Source organism: Rhynchophorus ferrugineus, unplaced genomic scaffold, assembly GCF_030347505.1.
Source record: "Rhynchophorus ferrugineus isolate W39M unplaced genomic scaffold, kcgeb_rfMv2 rfM9, whole genome shotgun sequence".
Taxonomy (NCBI): domain Eukaryota; kingdom Metazoa; phylum Arthropoda; class Insecta; order Coleoptera; family Curculionidae; genus Rhynchophorus; species Rhynchophorus ferrugineus.
In genome coordinates, this window is record NW_027472588.1 from 23,165,976 (window position 1) to 23,181,567 (window position 15,592).

Genomic DNA, 15,592 nt, shown 5'->3' on the forward strand with positions numbered 1-15,592 from the left:
TCACATTCCAAGTAATATTCGGCATGCTAATTACGTTGCCGATTGCCAAATTGCATTATCTCTTTTAGTTTCCGAGATATGGACTATCGACATCTTACAATATTGGCTCTGCTTTTACTTGGGCCGAAATTGTAAAATGGTCTTATGAATTAGCTATTTCGTTCCAATTCACATTCCAAGTAATATTCGGCATGCTAATTACGTTGCCGATTTCCAAATTGCCTTATCTCTTATAGTTTCCGAGATGTGGTTTACCGGCATCTTATAATATTGACTCTGCTTCTACTTGGGCCAAAATTGTAAAATGGTCTTATGAATTAGCGATTCCGTTCCAATTCACATTCCAAGTAATATTCGGCATGCTAATTACGTTGCCGATTGCCAAATTGCATTATCTCTTATAGATTCCGAGATATGGACTATCGACATCTTACAATATTGGCTCTGCTTCTACTTGGGCCAAAATTGTAAAATGGTCTTATGAATTAGCGATTTCGTTCCAATTCACATTCCAAGTAATATTCGGCATGCTAATTACGTTGCCGATTGCCAAATTGCATTACCTCTTATAGTTTCCGAGATATGGACTATCGATATCTTACAATATTGGCTCTGCTTCTACTTGGGCCAAAATTGTAAAATGGTCTTATGAATTAGCGATTTCGTTCCAATTCACATTCCAAGTAATATTCGGCATGCTAATTACGTTGCCGATTCCCAAATTGCATTATCTCTTATAGTTTCCGAGATATGGACTATCGGCATCTTATAATATTGGCTCGGCTTCTACTTGGGCCAAAATTGTAAAATGGTCTTATGAATTAGCGATTTCGTTCCAATTCACATTCCAAGTAATATTCGGCATGCTAATTACGTTGCCGATTGCCAAATTGCATTAGCTCTTATAGTTTCCGAGATATGGACTATCGATATCTTTCAATATTGGCTCTGCTACTACTTGGGCCAAAATTTTAAAATGGTCTTATGAATTAGCGATTTCGTTCCAATTCACATTCCAAGTAATAGTCGGCATGCTAATTAGGTTGACAATTGCCAAATTGAATTATCTCTTATATTTTCCGAGATATGGACTATCGGAATCTTACAATATTGGCTCTGCTTTTAGTTGGGCCAAAATTGTAAAATGGACTTATGAATTAGCGTTTTCTTTCCAATTCACATTCCAAGTAATATTCGGCATGCTAATTACGTTGCCAATTGCCAAATTGCATTATCTCTTATAGTTTCCGAGATATGGACTATCGGCATCTTACAATATTGGCTCTGCTTCTACTTGGGCCAAAATTGTAAAATGGACTTATGAATTAGCGATTTCGTTCCAATTCACATTCCAAGTAATATTCGGCATGCTAATTACGTTGCCGATTGCCAAATTGCATTATCTCTTATAGTTTCTGAGATATGGACTATCGACATCTTACAATATTGGCTCTGCTTCTACTTGGGCCAAAATTGTAAAATGGTCTTATGAATTAGCAATTTCGTTCCAATTCCCATTCCAAGTAATATTCGGCATGCTAATTACGTTGCCGATTGCCAAATTGCATTATCTCTTATAGTTTCCGAGATATGGACAATCGACATCTTACAATATTGGCTCTGCTTCTACTTGGGCCAAAATTGTAAAATGGTCTTATGCATTAGCGATTTCGTTCCAATTCACATTCCAAGTAATATTCGGCATGCTAATTACGCTGCCAATTGCCAAATTGCATTACCTCTTATAGTTTCCGAGATATGGACTATCGACATCTTACAATATTGGCTCTGCTTCTACTTGGGCCAAAATTGTAAAATGGTCTTATGAATTAGCGATTTCGTTCCAATTCACATTCCAAGTAATATTCGGCATGCTAATTACGTTGCCAATTGCAAAATTGCATTATCTCTTATAGTTTCCGAGATATGGACTATCGGCATCTTACAATATTGGCCCTGCTTCTAACTTGGGCGAAAATTGTAAAATGGTCTTATGAATTAGCGATTTCGTTCCAATTCACATTCCAAGTAATATTCGGCATGCTAATTACGTTGCCGATTGCCAAATTGCCTTATCTCTTATAGTTTCCGAGATATGGACTATCGGCATCTTACAATATTGGCTCTGCTTCTACTTGGGCCAAAATTGTAAAACGGTCTTATGAATTAGCGATTTCGTTTCAATTCACAATCCAAGTAATATTCGGCATGCTAATTACGTTGCCGATTGCCAAATTGCATTATCTCTTATAGTTTCCGAGATATGGACTATCGGCATCTTACAATATTGGCTCTGCTTCTAATTTGGGCCAAAATTGTAAAATGGTCTTATGAATTAGCGATTTCGTTCCAATTCACATTCCGAGTAATATTCGGCATGCTAATTACGTTGCCAATTGCCAAATTGCATTATCTCTTATAGTTTCGGAGATATGGACTATCGGCATCTTACAATATTGGCCCTGCTTCTAACTTGGGCCAAAATTGTAAAATGGTCTTATGAATTAGCGATTTCGTTCCAATTCACATTCCAAGTAATATTCGGCATGCTAATTACGTTGCCGATTGCCAAATTGCATTATCTCTTTTAGTTTCCGAGATATGGACTATCGGCATCTTACAATATTGGCTCTGCTTCTACTTGGGCCAAAATTGTAAAATGGTCTTATGAATTAGCGATTTCGTTCCAATTCACATTCCAAGTAATATTCGGCATGCTAATTACGTTGCCGATTGCCAAATTGCATTATCTCTTATAGTTTCCGAGATATGGACTATCGGCATCTTACAATATTGGCTCTGCTTCTAACTTGGGCCAAAATTGTAAAATGGTCTTATGAATTAGCGATTTCGTTCCAATTCACATTCCGAGTAATATTCGGCATGCTAATTACGTTGCCAATTGCAAAATTGCATTATCTCTTATAGTTTCCGAGATATGGACTATCGGCATCTTACAATATTGGCCCTGCTTCTAACTTGGGCCAAAATTGTAAAATGGTCTTATGAATTAGCGATTTCGTTCCAATTCACATTCCAAGTAATATTCGGCATGCTAATTACGTTGCCGATTGCCAAATTGCATTATCTCTTATAGTTTCCGACATATGGACTATCGACATCTTACAATATTGGCTCTGCTTTTACTTTGGCCAAAATTGTAAAATGGTCTTATGAATTAGCGATTTCGTTCCAATTCACATTCCAAGTAATATTCGGCATGCTAATTACGTTGCCTATTGCCAAATTGCATTATGTCTTTTAGTTTCCGAGATATGGACTATCGGCATCTTACAATATTGGCTCTGCTTCTACTTGGGCCAAAATTGTAAAATGGTCTTATGAATTAGCGATTTCGTTCCAATTCACATTCCAAGTAATATTTGGCATGCTAATTACGTTGCGGATTGCCAAATTGCATTATCTCGTTTAGTTTCCGAGATATGGACTATCGGCATCTTACAATATTGGCTCTGCTTCTAACATGGGCTCGTTCCAATTCACATTCCAAGTAATATTTGGCATGCTAATTACGTTGCGGATTGCCAAATTGCATTATGTCGTATAGTTTCCGAGATATGGACTATCGACATCTTACAATATTGGCTCTGCTTCTACTTCGCCCAAAATTGTAAAATGGTCTTATGAATTAGCGATTTCGTTCCAATTCACATTCCAAGTAATATTCGGCATGCTAATTACGTTGCCGATTGCCAAATTGCATTATCTCTTATAGTTTCCGAGATATGGACTATCGGCATCTTACAATATTGGCTCTGCTTCTAACTTGGGCGAAAATTGTAAAATGGTCTTATGAATTAGCGATTTCGCTCCAATTCACATTCCAAGTAATATTTGGCATGCTAATTACGTTGCCGATTGCCAAATTGCATTATCTCGTATAGTTTCCGAGATATGGACTATCGGCATCTTACAATATTGGCTCTGCTTCTAACTTGGGCGAAAATTGTAAAATGGTCTTATGAATTAGCGATTTCGTTCCAATTCACATTCCAAGTAATATTCGGCATGCTAATTACGTTGCCGATTGCCAAATTGCATTATCTCTTATAGTTTCCGAGATATGGACTACCGGCATCTTACAATATTGGCTCTGCTTCTACATGGGCCAAAATTGTAAAATGGTCTTATGAATTAGTGATTTCGTTCCAATTCACATTCCAAGTAATATTCGGCATGCTAATTACGTTGCCGATTACCAAATTGCATTATCTCGTATAGTTTCCGAGATATGGACTATCGACATCTTACAATATTGGCTCTGCATCTACTTGGGCCCAAAATTGTAAAATGGTCTTATGAATTAGCGATTTCGTTTCAATTCACAATCCAAGTAATATTCGGCATGCTAATTACGTTGCCGATTGCCAAATTGCATTATCTCTTATAGTTTCCAAGATATGGAAAATCGATATCTTACAATATTGGCTTTGCTTCTACTTGGGCCAAAATTGTAAAATGGTCTTATGAATTAGCGATTTCGTTCCAATTCACATTCCAAGTAATATTCGGCATGCTAATTACGTTGCCGATTGCCAAATTGCATTATCTCTTTTAGTTTCCGAGATATGGACTATCGGCATCTTACAATATTGGCTCTGCTTCTACTTGGGCCAAAATTGTAAAATGGTCTTATGAATTAGCGATTTCGTTCCAATTCACATTCCAAGTAATATTCGGCAGGCTAATTACGTTGCCGATTGCCAAATTGCATTATCTCTTATAGTTTCCGAGATATGGACTATCGGCATCTTACAATATTGGCTCTGCTTCTAACTTGGGCCAAAATTGTAAAATGGTCTTATGAATTAGCGATTTCGTTCCAATTCACATTCCGAGTAATATTCGGCATGCTAATTACGTTGCCAATTGCAAAATTGCATTATCTCTTATAGTTTCCGAGATATGGACTATCGGCATCTTACAATATTGGCCCTGCTTCTAACTTGGGCCAAAATTGTAAAATGGTCTTATGAATTAGCGATTTCGTTCCAATTCACATTCCAAGTAATATTCGGCATGCTAATTACGTTGCCGATTGCCAAATTGCATTATCTCTTATAGTTTCCGAGATATGGACTATCGACATCTTACAATATTGGCTCTGCTTTTACTTGGGCCAAAATTGTAAAATGGTCTTATGAATTAGCGATTTCGTTCCAATTCACATTCCAAGTAATATTCGGCATGCTAATTACGTTGCCGATTGCCAAATTGCATTATGTCTTTTAGTTTCCGAGATATGGACTATCGGCATCTTACAATATTGGCTCTGCTTCTACTTGGGCCGAAATTGTAAAATGGTCTTATGAATTAGCGATTTCGTTCCAATTCACATTCCAAGTAATATTTGGCATGCTAATTACGTTGCGGATTGCCAAATTGCATTATGTCGTATAGTTTCCGAGATATGGACTATCGGCATCTTACAATATTGGCCCTGCTTCTAACATGGGCCAAAATTGTAAAATGGTCTTATGAATTAGCGATTTCGTTCCAATTCACATTCCAAGTAATATTTGGCATGCTAAATACGTTGCGGATTGCCAAATTGCATTATGTCGTATAGTTTCCGAGATATGGACTATCGACATCTTACAATATTGGCTCTGCTTCTTCTTCGCCCAAAATTGTAAACTGGTCTTATGAATTAGCGATTTCGTTCCAATTCACATTCCAAGTAATATTCGGCATGCTAATTACGTTGCCGATTGCCAAATTGCCTTATCTCTTATAGTTTCCGAGATATGGACTACCGGCATCTTACAATATTGGCTCTGCTTCTACTTGGGCCAAAATTGTAAAATGGTTTTATGAATTAGCGATTTCGTTCCAATTCACATTCCATGTAATATTCGGCATGCTAATTAGGTTGCCGATTGCCAAATTGCATTATCTCTTTTAGTTTCCGAGATATGGACTATCGGCATCTTACAATATTGGCTCTGCTTCTACTTGGGCCAAAATTGTAAAATGGTCTTATGAATTAGCGATTTCGTTCCAATTCACATTCCAGGTAATATTTGGCATGCTAATTACGTTGCGGATTGCCAAATTGCATTATCTCGTATAGTTTCCGAGATATGGACTATCGGCATCTTACAATATTGGCTCTGCTTCTAACTTGGGCCAAAATTGTAAAATGGTCTTATGAATTAGCGATTTCGTTCCAATTCACATTCCAACTAATATTCGGCATGCTAATTACGTTGCCGATTGCCAAATTGCCTTATTTCTTATAGTTTCCGAGATATGGACTACCGGCATCTTACAATATTGGCTCTGCTTCTACTTGGGCCAAAATTGTAAAATGGTTTTATGAATTAGCGATTTCGTTCCAATTCACATTCCATGTAATATTCGGCATGCTAATTACGTTGCCGATTGCCAAATTGCATTATCTCTTTTAGTTTCCGAGATATGGACTATCGGCATCTTACAATATTGGCTCTGCTTCTACTTGGGCCAAAATTGTAAAATGGTCTTATGAATTAGCGATTTCGTTCCAATTCACATTCCAGGTAATATTTGGCATGCTAATTACGTTGCGGATTGCCAAATTGCATTATCTCGTATAGTTTCCGAGATATGGACTATCGGCATCTTACAATATTGGCTCTGCTTCTAACTTGGGCCAAAATTGTAAAATGGTCTTATGAATTAGCGATTTCGTTCCAATTCACATTCCAAGTAATATTCGGCATGCTATTTACGTTGCCAATTGCCAAATTGCATTATCTCTTATAGTTTCCGAGATATGGACTATCGGCATCTTACAATATTGGCTCTACTTCTAACTTGGGCCAAAATTGTAAAATGGTCTTACGAATTAGCGATTTCGTTCCAATTCACATTCCAAGTAATATTCGGCATGCTAATTACGTTGCCGATGGCCAAATTGCATTATCTCTTATAGTTTCCGAGATATGGACTATCGACATCTTACAATATTGGCTCTGCTTTTACTTGGGCCAAAATTATAAAATGATCTTATGAATTAGCGATTTCGTTCCAATTCACATTCCAAGTAATATTTGGCATGCTAATTACGTTGCGGATTGCCAAATTGCATTATATCGTATAGTTTCCGAGATATGGACTATCGACATCTTACAATATTGGCTCTGCTTCTACTTGGGCCCAAAATTGTAAAATGGTCTTATGAATTAGCGATTTCGTTTCAATTCACAATCCAAGTAATATTCGGCATGCTAATTACGTTGCGGATTGCCAAATTGCATTATATCGTATAGTTTCCGAGATATGGACTATCGACATCTTACAATATTGGCTCTGCTTCTACTTGGGCCCAAAATTGTAAAATGGTCTTATGAATTAGCGATTTCGTTTCAATTCACAATCCAAGTAATATTCGGCATGCTAATTACGTTGACAATTGCCAAATTGCATTATCTCTTATATTTTCCGAGATATGGACTATCGGAATCTTACAATATTGGCTCTGCTTCTAGTTGGGCCAAAATTGTAAAATGGACTTATGAATTAGCGATTTCGTTCCAATTCACATTCCAAGTAATATTCGGCATGCTAATTACGTTGCCAATTGCCAAATTGCATTATCTCTTATAGTTTCCGAGATATGGACTATCGGCATCTTACAATATTGGCTCTGCTTCTACTTGGGCCAAAATTGTAAAATGGACTTATGAATTAGCGATTTCGTTCCAATTCACATTCCAAGTAATATTCGGCATGCTAATTACGTTGCCGATTGCCAAATTGCATTATCTCTTATAGTTTCTGAGATATGGACTATCGACATCTTACAATATTGGCTCTGCTTCTACTTGGGCCAAAATTGTAAAATGGTCTTATGAATTAGCAATTTCGTTCCAATTCCCATTCCAAGTAATATTCGGCATGCTAATTACGTTGCCGATTGCCAAATTGCATTATCTCTTATAGTTTCCGAGATATGGACTATCGACATCTTACAATATTGGCTCTGCTTCTACTTGGGCCAAAATTGTAAAATGGTCTTATGCATTAGCGATTTCGTTCCAATTCACATTCCAAGTAATATTCGGCATGCTAATTACGCTGCCAATTGCCAAATTGCATTACCTCTTATAGTTTCCGAGATATGGACTATCGGCATCTTACAATATTGGCTCTGCTTCTAACTTGGGCCAAAATTGTAAAATGGTCTTATGAATTAGCGATTTCGTTCCAATTCACATTCCTAGTAATATTCAGCATGCTAATTATATTGCCGATTGCCAAATTGCATCATTATCTCTTATAGTTTCCGAGATATGGGCAATCGAAATTTTACACTTTAGACTCTGTTTCTAACTTGGGCCAAAATTGTAAAATGGTCTTATGAATTAGCGATTTCGTTCCAATTCACATTCCTAGTAATATTCAGCATGCTAATTATATTGCCGTTTGCCAAATTGCATCATTATCTCTTATAGTTTCCGAGATATGGACTATCGACATCTTACAATATTGGCTCTGCTTCTAACTGGAGCCAAAATTGTAAAATGGTCTTAGTAATTAGCGATTTCGTTCCAATTCACATTCCAAATAATATTCGGCAGGCTAATTACGTTGCCGATTGTCAAATTGCATTATATCTTATAGTTTCTGAGATATGGGCAATCGAAATTTTACACTTTAGACTCTGTTTTTAACTTGGGCCAAAATTGTAAAATGGTCTTATGAATTAGCGATTTCGTTCCAATTCACATTCCTAGTAATATTCGGTATGCTAATTACGTTGCCGATTGCCAAATTGCATTATCTCTTATAGTTTCCGAGATATGGGCTATCGAAATTTTACAATTTGGCTCTTCTTCTAACTTGGGCCAAAATTGTAAAATGGTCTTATGAATTAGCGATTTCGTTCCAATTCACATTCCAAGTAATATTCTGCACGCTAATTACATTGCCGATTGCCAAATTGCATTATCTCGTATAGTTTCCGAGATATGGGCAATCGAAATTTTACACCTTAGACTCTGTTTTTAACTTGGGCCAAAATTGTAAAATGGTCTTATGAATTAGCGATTTCGTTCCAATTCACATTCCAAGTAATATTCAGCATGCTAATTACATTGCCGATTGCCTAATTGCATTATCTCTTATAGTTTCCGAGATATGGGCAATCGAAATTTTACACTTTAGACTCTGTTTCTAACTTGGGCCAAAATTGTAAAATGGTCTTATGAATTAGCGATTTCGTTCCAATTCACATTCCTAGTAATATTCAGCATGCTAATTATATTGCCGTTTGCCAAATTGCATCATTATCTCTTATAGTTTCCGAGATATGGACTATCGACATCTTACAATATTGGCTCTGCTTCTAACTTGGGCCAAAATTGTAAAATGGTCTTAGTAATTAGCGATTTCGTTCCAATTCACATACCAAATAATATTCGGCAGGCTAATTACGTTGCCGATTGTCAAATTGCCTTATATCTTATAGTTTCCGAGATATGGGCAATCGAAATTTTACACTTTAGACTCTGTTTTTAACTTGGGCCAAAATTGTAAAATGGTCTTATGAATTAGCGATTTCGTTCCAATTCACATTCCAAGTAATATTCGGCATGCTAATTACATTGCCGTTTGCAAAATTGCATCATTATCTCTTATAGTTTCCGAGATATGGACTATCGACATCTTACAATATTGGCTCTGCTTCTAACTTGGGCCAAAATTGTAAAATGGTCTTATGAAGTAGCGATTTCGTTCCAAATCACATTCCAAGTAATATTCGGCAAGCTAATCACGTTATGGATTACGGAATTGCACTATCTCTTATAGTTTCCCACATATGGACTATCGAAACTTTACGCTTTAGGTTCTATTTCTAACTTAGGGTGAAATTGTTAATTGATCTTGTGAATTACCGATTTCGCTCCAATTCACACTCCAAGTAATATTCGGCATGCTAATTACGTTGCCGATCGTCAAATTGAATTATCTCTTATAGTTTACGAGATATGGACTATCGAAATTTTACAATTTGACTCTTCTTCTAACTTGTTCCAAAATTGTAAAATGGTCTTATATATTGCCGATTTCGTTCCAATTCACATTCCAAGTAATATTCGGAATGCTAATTACGTTGCCGATTGTCAAATTGCATTATCTCTTATAGTTTTCGAGATATGGACTATCGAAATTTTACAATTTGGCTCTTCTTCTAACTTGTGCCAAAGTTGTAAAATGGCCCTATGAATTAGCGATTTCGTTACAATTCACACTCCAAGTAATATTCGGCATGCTAATTATGTTGTCGATTAACAAATTGCATTATCTCTTATAGTCTCTGAGATATGGGCTATCGAAATTTTACAATTTTGTCTCTGTTTCTATCTTGGGCTTTCCAATTCACATTCCAGGTAATATTCGGCATGCTAATTACGTTGCCGATTGCCAAATAGAATTATCCCTTATGGTTTCCGAGATATGGGCAATCGAAATTTTACACTTTAGACTCTGTTTCTAACTTGGGCCAAAATTTTAAAATGGTCTTATGAATTAACGATTTTGTTCCAATTCATATTCCAAGTAATACTCGACATGCTAATTACGTTGCCGATTGCCAAATTGAATTATCTCTTATGGTTTCCGAGATATGGGCTATCGAAATTTTACAATTTGGCTCTTCTTCTAACTTGGGCCAAAATTGTAAAATGGTCTTATGAATTAGCGATTTCGTTCCAATTCAGATTCCAAGTAATACTCGGCATGCTAATTACGTTGCCGATTGCCAAATTGAATTATCTCTTATAGTTTCCGAGATATGGACTATCGAAATTTTACAATTTGGCTCTTCTTCTAACTTGTTCCAAAATTGTAAAATAGTCTTATGTATTACCGATTTCGTTCCAATTCACATTCCAAGTAATATTCGGCATGCTAATTACGTTGCCGATTGTCAAATTGCATTATCTCTTATAGTTTCCGAGATATGGACTATCGAAATTTTACAATTGGCTCTTCTTCTAACTTGTGTCAAAATTGTAAAATAGCCTTATGAATTAGCGATTTCGTTCCAACTCACATTCCATATAATATTCAGCATGCTTATTACGTTGCCGATAGTCAAATTGCATTATCTCTTATAGCTTCCGAGATATGGACTATCGAAATTTTACAATTTAGCTCTTCTTCTATTCACATTCCAAGTAATATTCGGGATGCTAATTACGTTTCCGATTGCCAAATTGCATCATTATCTCTTATAGTTTCCGAGATATGGACTATCGACATCTTACAATATTGGCTCTGCTCCTAACTTGGGCCAAAATTGTTAAATGGTCTTGTGAATTAGCGATTTCGTTCCAATTCACATTCCAAGTAATATTCGGCATGCTAATTACGATGCCGATTGCCAAATTGCATCATTATCTCTTATAGTTTCCGAGATATGGACTATCGACATCTTACAATATTGGCTCGGCTTCTAACTTGGGCCAAAATTGTAAAATGGCCCTATGAATTAGCGATTTCGTTCCAATTCACATTCCAAGTAATATTCGGCATGCTAATTACGTTGCCGATTGTCAAATTGTGTTATCTCTTATAGTTTCCGAGATATTGACTATCGAAATTTTACAAATTGGCTCTTCTTCTAACTTGTGCCAAAATTGTAAAATGGACTTATGAATTAGCGATTTCGTTCCAATTCACATTCCAAGTAATATTCGGCATGCTAATTACATTGCCGATTGTCAAATTGCACTATCCCTTATAGTTTCCGAGATATGGGCAATCGAAATTTTACACTTTAGACTCTGTTTCTAACTTGGGCCAAAATTGTAAAATGGTCTTATGAATTAGCGATTACGTTCCAATTCACATTCCAAGTAATATTCGGCATGCTAATTACGTTGCCGATTGCCAAATTGCCTTATTTCTTATAGTTTCCGAGATATGGACTACCGGCATCTTACAATATTGGCTCTGCTTCTACTTGGGCCAAAATTGTAAAATGGTTTTATGAATTAGCGATTTCGTTCCAATTCACATTCCATGTAATATTCGGCATGCTAATTACGTTGCCGATTGCCAAATTGCATTATCTCTTTTAGTTTCCGAGATATGGACTATCGGCATCTTACAATATTGGCTCTGCTCCTACTTGGGCCAAAATTGTAAAATGGTCTTATGAATTAGCGATTTCGTTCCAATTCACATTCCAGGTAATATTTGGCATGCTAATTACGTTGCGGATTGCCAAATTGCATTATCTCGTATAGTTTCCGAGATATGGACTATCGGCATCTTACAATATTGGCTCTGCTTCTAACTTGGGCCAAAATTGTAAAATGGTCTTATGAATTAGCGATTTCGTTCCAATTCACATTCCAAGTAATATTCGGCATGCTAATTACGTTGCCAATTGCCAAATTGCATTATCTCTTATAGTTTCCGAGATATGGACTATCGGCATCTTACAATATTGGCTCTACTTCTAACTTGGGCCAAAATTGTAAAATGGTCTTACGAATTAGCGATTTCGTTCCAATTCACATTCCAAGTAATATTCGGCATGCTAATTACGTTGCCGATGGCCAAATTGCATTATCTCTTATAGTTTCCGAGATATGGACTATCGACATCTTACAATATTGGCTCTGTTTTTACTTGGGCCAAAATTATAAAATGATCTTATGAATTAGCGATTTCGCTCCAATTCACATTCCAAGTAATATTTGGCATGCTAATTACGTTGCGGATTGCCAAATTGCATTATATCGTATAGTTTCCGAGATATGGACTATCGACATCTTACAATATTGGCTCTGCTTCTACTTGGGCCCAAAATTGTAAAATGGTCTTATGAATTAGCGATTTCGTTTCAATTCACAATCCAAGTAATATTCGGCATGCTAATTACGTTGCGGATTGCCAAATTGCATTATATCGTATAGTTTCCGAGATATGGACTATCGACATCTTACAATATTGGCTCTGCTTCTACTTGGGCCCAAAATTGTAAAATGGTCTTATGAATTAGCGGTTTCGTTTCAATTCACAATCCAAGTAATATTCGGCATGCTAATTACGTTGACAATTGCCAAATTGCATTATCTCTTATATTTTCCGAGATATGGACTATAGGAATCTTACAATATTGGCTCTGCTTCTAGTTGGGCCAAAATTGTAAAATGGACTTATGAATTAGCGATTTCGTTCCAATTCACATTCCAAGTAATATTCGGCATGCTAATTACGTTGCCAATTGCCAAATTGCATTATCTCTTATAGTTTCCGAGATATGGACTATCGGCATCTTACAATATTGGCTCTGCTTCTACTTGGGCCAAAATTGTAAAATGGACTTATGAATTAGCGATTTCGTTCCAATTCACATTCCTAGTAATATTCGGCATGCTAATTACGTTGCCGATTGCCAAATTGCATTATCTCCTATAGTTTCTGAGATATGGACTATCGACATCTTACAATATTGGCTCTGCTTCTACTTGGGCCAAAATTGTAAAATGGTCTTATGAATTAGCAATTTCGTTCCAATTCCCATTCCAAGTAATATTCGGCATGCTAATTACGTTGCCGATTGCCAAATTGCATTATCTCTTATAGTTTCCGAGATATGGACTATCGACATCTTACAATATTGGCTCTGCTTCTACTTGGGCCAAAATTGTAAAATGGTCTTATGCATTAGCGATTTCGTTCCAATTCACATTCCAAGTAATATTCGGCATGCTAATTACGCTGCCAATTGCCAAATTGCATTACCTCTTATAGTTTCCGAGATATGGACTATCGGCATCTTACAATATTGGCTCTGCTTCTAACTTGGGCCAAAATTGTAAAATGGTCTTATGAATTAGCGATTTCGTTCCAATTCACATTCCAAGTAATATTCGGCATGCTAATTACATTGCCGATTGCCTAATTGCATTATCTCTTATAGTTTCCGAGATATGGGCAATCGAAATTTTACACTTTAGACTCTGTTTCTAACTTGGGCCAAAATTGTAAAATGGTCTTATGAATTAGCGATTTCGTTCCAATTCACATTCCTAGTAATATTCAGCATGCTAATTATATTGCCGTTTGCCAAATTGCATCATTATCTCTTATAGTTTCCGAGATATGGACTATCGACATCTTACAATATTGGCTCTGCTTCTAACTTGGGCCAAAATTGTAAAATGGTCTTATGAATTAGCGATTTCGTTCCAATTCACATTCCAAGTAATATTCGGCATGCTAATTACATTGCCGATTGCCTAATTGCATTATCTCTTATAGTTTCCGAGATATGGGCAATCGAAATTTTACACTTTAGACTCTGTTTCTAACTTGGGCCAAAATTGTAAAATGGTCTTATGAATTAGCGATTTCGTTCCAATTCACATTCCTAGTAATATTCGGTATGCTAATTACGTTGCCGATTGCCAAATTGCATTATCTCTTATAGTTTCCGAGATATGGACTATCGAAATTTTACAATTTGGCTCTTCTTCTAACTTGTGCCAAAATTGTAAAATGGTCTTATGAATTAGCGATTTCGTTCCAATTCACATTCCAAGTAATATTCAGCACGCTAATTACATTGCCGATTGCCAAATTGCATTATCTCGTATAGTTTCCGAGATATGGGCAATCGAAATTTTACACCTTAGACTCTGTCTTATGAATTAGCGATTTCGTTCCAATTCACATTCCAAGTAATATTCAGCATGCTAATTACATTGCCGATTGCCTAATTGCATTATCTCTTATAGTTTCCGAGATATGGGCAATCGAAATTTTACATTTTAGACTCTGTTTCTAACTTGGGCCAAAATTGTAAAATGGTCTTATGAATTAGCGATTTCGTTCCAATTCACATTCCTAGTAATATTCAGCATGCTAATTATATTGCCGTTTGCCAAATTGCATCATTATCTCTTATAGTTTCCGAGATATGGACTATCGACATCTTACAATATTGGCTCTGCTTCTAACTTGGGCCAAAATTGTAAAATGGTCTTAGTAATTAGCGATTTCGTTCCAATTCACATTCCAAATAATATTCGGCAGGCTAATTACGTTGCCGATTGTCAAATTGCCTTATATCTTATAGTTTCCGAGATATGGGCAATCGAAATTTTACACTTTAGACTCTGTTTTTAACTTGGGCCAAAATTGTAAAATGGTCTTATGAATTAGCGATTTCGTTCCAATTCACATTCCAAGTAATATTCGGCATGCTAATTACATTGCCGTTTGCGAAATTGCATCATTATCTCTTATAGTTTCCGAGATATGGACTATCGACATCTTACAATATTGGCTCTGCTTCTAACTTGGGCCAAAATTGTAAAATGGTCTTATGAAGTAGCGATTTCGTTCCAAATCACATTCCAAGTAATATTCGGCAAGCTAATCACGTTATGGATTACGGAATTGCACTATCTCTTACAGTTTCCCACATATGGACTATCGAAACTTTACGCTTTAGGTTCTATTTCTAACTTAGGGTGAAATTGTTAATTGATCTTGTGAATTACCGATTTCGCTCCAATTCACACTCCAAGTAATATTCGGCATGCTAATTACGTTGCCGATTGTC